Source organism: Schistocerca piceifrons, chromosome 3 (genome assembly GCF_021461385.2).
Source record: "Schistocerca piceifrons isolate TAMUIC-IGC-003096 chromosome 3, iqSchPice1.1, whole genome shotgun sequence".
In the NCBI taxonomy this organism is placed as follows: Eukaryota; Metazoa; Arthropoda; class Insecta; order Orthoptera; family Acrididae; genus Schistocerca; species Schistocerca piceifrons.
In genome coordinates, this window is record NC_060140.1 from 152,939,756 (window position 1) to 152,945,431 (window position 5,676).

The 5,676-nt window shown below is 45.7% G+C and overlaps 1 pseudogene; it reads left to right on the forward strand.

Annotated features, from left to right (window-relative positions):
• The first annotated feature begins 215 nt into the window (after positions 1-215).
• Positions 216-333, forward strand: LOC124790409 (annotated as a pseudogene).
• The last annotated feature ends 5,343 nt before the right edge of the window (positions 334-5,676 follow it).

A 5,676-nucleotide genomic window follows, 5' to 3' on the forward strand; every position in this document is an offset into this window, starting at 1 on the left:
CTGCAGCACTTCTGCTACGCTCTCCTGCTAAGAAAACCGCGACGAGACCAAGCGTTGCGCCCTCCTTTGGTCACTTTCTACTTCTTCAGCCACTCCTCTTAGTTAAGCATTACACGAGACACGAATACTCCTCACAGGTGCATAGGATAAGAGTTTTTGTAAGCAATCTTCTTTTGAAATAATTCTCAGAATTCATCCAGCGTATTGTCAAATCGGGCAGCGGCCATGCCGCAGTGGATATACCGTTTCCCGTCAGATCACCGAAGTTAAGCGCTGTCGGGCGTGGCCGGCACTTGGATGGGTGACCATCCAAGCCGCCATGTGCTGTTGGCATTTCTCGGGGTGCACTCAGCCTCGTGATGCCAATTGAGGAGCTACTCGACCGAATAGTAGCGGCTCCGGTCACAGAAAACCATCATAACGACAGGGAGAGCGGTGTGCTGTCCACCCGCCCCTCCTATCCGCATCCTCAGCTGAAGATGACACGGCGGTCGGATGGTCCCGATGGACCACTTGTGGCCTGAAGACGGAGTGCCGTTGTCAACTCGCGTTAGATTTAATTATTGCAATTTTCCCACGGTATCTTCATCTTACACCATTTCCGACAGCAGCTCCAATATACATGATCACCGAGTGCTGATTTATCATCGACGTTGTGCTGAAAGGTAATTGGAATGTTAGTCTTATTTGAACGTGTAATAATGTTACATCTGCGTCCACTCCAAATGACCTATGCCCTTACACGTATTAGACAACCGTTTACAAGTATTATGAACAATGTCGCTTTATGCTCTCCTCCGAGTTGAGCCCGAAGACTGGTTGAGGTCTCATAAAGATTATATAGTATATAGATGTGGCTCTACCTCATAACAAATGATACAGAAGATCGCCATGGGTACAGACGTTCGGCTGTACACGGTGATTCAGATAAGGTGTTTTTCTCTGTAACTTACAAAATAATAAGTGATAGAAATATTTACTTACATACGTAAAAGACGATACTCTTCCTACCGTTACGAACATCGTTTATTTAGTTATTTCGCAGGCAGTTACAGCAACAATTTACGCTTTTTCAAGTAGAATATAATTTTTTTCTATCGTGTAGCTGATGTATTTAAACTAACTATATAAATAGATTTAAATTTGTACCAAGTTTAGTTAGGGAACTTGACACACTGAAAGTTGCAGAGGTGGATGCTGTACATAATTGACTGTGTACGGATAGGTTTTCTGGTGGCAGAATGTTCATTTAAGTGAGGTGTTGAAATGAGTGCCCGTTTTCGTGCACAGTCAATGCGCCTTCGAAATTACCCGCGGACGAGACGTAAAGCTGCTGGTCTGATGGAGTGAGAAGCTTCCTCGATGCAATGTTTGCAGTCATGTTTGGCTGGTTTGTAGAATTTATCCTTACTGACTTCAAACAGCGCATCGAGGAAGCACGTCGCTCCGACGCATATGCCTGCAAATAAACAAATATTTATTACGTAATTTTTTCGAGGTGAAACTTTAGATTGCCCCTCTTTGCTCCAGGGAACACGCAATGACGGTCGACGTTAGTTCCAGACCAAAAACGGCACATTTGAGAGTGGTCGGCTGTACACGGTGTGGAATTAGCATTTAATTTAGGGGTGACTAGACACTTCAACAAGAACAACAAACAGCGGGATTAGCGTTGCCACAACTTCACAAATAGCCTCTAGTCCCCTAATGTTACATCAACGCCCGTTCCCAACTGGCCATGGTTGATTGGCTAATGGAGATGGGTGCCTTCAATAACTGCCTACACAACTTTACTCATTAACGTAATTTATTAATAACAGTTCGCCGGCCGCTGTGGCCGAGCAGTTGTAGGCACTTCAATCCGGAACCACGCTGCTGCTACGGTCGCGGGTTCGAATCCTGCCTCGGACATAGATGTGTGTGATGTCCTTAGGTTAGTTAGGTTTAAGTAGTTCTAAGTCTAGGAGACTGATGACCTCAGATGTTAAGACCCATAGTGCTTAGAGCCATTTTTGAATAATAGTTCACTGAAAAAACAAGTCTTAAAACACTTCATAGAAAGGCTGGTTAAATAACTGTTCCTTTAATTAATCGGGTAATAAATTCTCAACCAATACCAGTAGCCGACAACATCACTTCCAAATAAAAACTTACAGAATCGTAATGGTAGAAAGGTACCTTACAAACTTCAAAATTTACTTTTATTTAACACGCAGATATAAAGACATATCCAAAACTCGCAGTTAGCATATTTGTCAAACTCCAGTATTTAGAATCCGCTTAACTACAGTGCAGAACTGACAATTTCAAATCTGTCCAATGAGTAATCCGGATAACAGAAAATTATGTTCACATATAAGAAATATAATAACTTTATGACAACGCCCATCCGACATTGGCCACACTTTTACACAATCGTAAATTCCGTTGAAAAATGACAGTTACTGCTCAACCTCCACACAATTAAGTAAACTAACACCGCAGAAGTCACTGAAGGTTAATACACGTACCGTATTCTACTGCTTTCTTCTCCAATATCATGACATCCTGAATGTGGGCGAAAATGCTACAGCACAGCGCGTTCAGGTTGGGCCAACGCTGTCTTGTTTATCTGCAGTGGCAAAACACCCACAAACGCCATCGGCCACAGCTCGCCGTAAATTGCATCCATATAATTGCAGAACGCACGGCTTATCTTTCCACAGCAGCGTTCACCCAAGCGTCTCGGTTTCACCATCAGTTCATTAACACAGAGTGCCAAAATTATTAATGCACAATTCGGACCATTCGGATCCCAACACTCTGCCATTCTGTCCTCGCTCGCTACTCTCCAACCCTCCTCTCCTCGTCGCCAGAGAGCGACTCGCCGCCAACTCGGCGCCCCAGTATCTCTGGCGAGGCCAATATTGACCTTAACACTCACGGCCGGAACACAATCGTGCCGAAAATCGGTACAATGACGGAGCACCGTGAGGCAGTGGTAAGCAGACACTGGATAGTAATGTTCTATGTACTGACTTGGCAGAAAATCCTAAGAAATTTTGATCTTATGTCAAAGCGGTAGGTGGATCAAAACAAAATGTCCAGACACTCTGTGACCAAAATGGTACAGAAACAGAGGATGACAAACTAAAGGCCGAAATACTAAATGCCTTTTTCCAAAGCTATTTCACAGAGGAAGACTGCACTGTAGTCCCTTCTCTAGATTGTCGCACAGATGACAAAATGGTAGATATCGAAATAGATGACAGAGGGATAGAGAAACAATTAAAATCGCTCAAAAGAGGAAAGGCCGCTGGACCTGATGGGATACCAGTTCGATTTTACACAGAGTACGCGAAGGAACTTGCCCCCCCTTCTTGCAGCGGTGTACCGTAGGATTGGAAAAGGGCACAGGTCATCCCCGTTTTCAAGAAGGGACGTAGAACAGATGTGCAGAACTATAGACCTATATCCCTAACGTCGATCAGTTGTAGAATTTTGGAGCACGTATTATGTTCGAGTATAATGACTTTTCTGGAGACTAGAAATCTACTTTGTAGGAATCAGCATGGCATCGAAAAAGACGATCTTGTGAAACCCAGCTCGCGCTATTCGTCAACGATCTGTAGGAATCAGCATGGGTTTCGAAAAAGACGATCTTGTGAAACCCAGCTCGCGCTATTCGTCAACGAGACTCAGAGGGCCATAGACACGGGTTCCCAGGTAGATGCCGTGTTTCTTGACTTCCGCAAGGCGTTTGATACAGTTCCCCACAGTCGTTTAATGAACAAAGTAAGAGTATATGGACTATCAGACCAATTGTGTAATTGGATTTAAGAGTTCCTAGATAACAGAACGCAGCATGTCATTCTCAATGGAGAGAAGTCCTCCGAAGTAAGAGTGATTTCAGGTGCGCCGCAGGGGAGTGTCATACGACCGTTGCTATTCACAATATACATAAATGACCTTGTGGATGACATCGGAAGTTCACTGAGGCTTTTTGCAGATGATGCTGTGGTGAATCGAGAGGTTGTAACAATGGAAAATTGTACCGAAATGCAGGAGGACCTGCAGCGAATTGACGCATGCTGCAGGGAATGGCAATTGAATCTCAATGTAGACAAGTGTAATGTGCTGCGAATACATAGAAAGATCCCTTAGCATTTAGCTACAATACTGTATAGCTGGTCAGCAACTGGAAGCAGTTAATTCCATAAATTATTTGGGAGTACGCATTAGGAGTGATTTAAATGGAATGATCATATAAAATTGTTCGTCGGTAAAGCAGATGCCAGACTGAGATTCATTGGAAGAATCCTAATGAAATGCAATCCGAAAACAAAGGAAGTAGGTTACAGTACGCTTATTCGCCCACTGCTTGAATACTGCTTAGCAGTGTGGGATCCGTGCCAGATAGGGTTGACAGAAGAGATAGAGAAGATCCAACGGAGAGCAGCGCGCTTCGTTACAGGATCATTTAGTAATCGCGAAAGCGTTACGGAGATGATAGATAAACTCCAATGGAAGACTCTGCAGGAGAGACGCTCAGTAGCTCGGTACGGGCTTTTGGTGAAGTTTCGAGAACATACCTTCACCGAGGAGTCAAGCGGTATATTGCTCCCTCCTACGTATATTTCGCGAAGAGACCACGAGGATAAAATCAGAGAGATTAGAGCCCACACAAAGGCATATCGACAATCCTTCTTTCCACGAACAATACGAGACTGGAATAGAAGGGAGAACCGATATAGGTACTCAAGGTACCCTCGGCCACACACCGTCAGGTGGCTTGCGGAGTATGGATGTAGATGTAGATGTAGACTCCATTTGGGAGGTTTGGCGCTTGGCCGTCCAGGTTTAGGTTTCCTGTGGTTTCCTTATAGCCAGGATGAGGATTCGTTCCTGTGGAGAGAGCAGAGGTGAGTTCCTTCTCAGCCTTCTCCAACGCGATTTTACACTCCGTCTCTTTAATGACTTCGTCGTCCACCGGACGTTAGACCCTAATGTCCCTGGGAAAGTACATAGCAGCACAACCTGAAACTACGTTGAGTACTTTGCTCCTACAGGCGTTCTACAGCCACAGCGCAGAAGCCGCCCTGGTAGTTCCTTCACTTCGATGCTCTGGCGGGTCACTTCGACTGTCGCCCGCCGCTGCTGTTGGTTTTGCCCTGATCAGAGCAGCTGCTGCGATGTCGGAGAGAGGCGCTACATCGGCGAAACCGAGCGCGCTTCCGGCCGCCGTCTGCTTCCCATCCAGGGCTGCGTTTCTTCTGCAACCGATCGACACGGACCACTGGCGCCGTCGCTGTGCGATCCGGAAAGGGTCACGTTTCGCGGACGGCGCCAGCCAGCTCTGCTCCGCTTATATACTTGCCTCGCCGCATCACGTGTTCGCAATGCCACTGGGAGGCAGTCAGTCCCACGGTGGGCGATGGTTATGGTGTTTGGCCCAGAAGTGTGTGTGTGTGTGTGTGTGTGTGTGTGTGTGTGTGTGTGTGTGTGTTTGTGTCCTGTAATGATAATCTATATGTATCAATTTCCTCATTTTGGGAATACCGAAGGAGCGTTATGTTTTACTTGCTAAAAACATTAAAAAGCCTAGATTGCATAGCCGGCCGGTGTAGCTGAGCGGTTCTAGGCGCTACAGTCTTGAACCGCGCGACCGCTACAACAGATACTACCGTCATATATAGT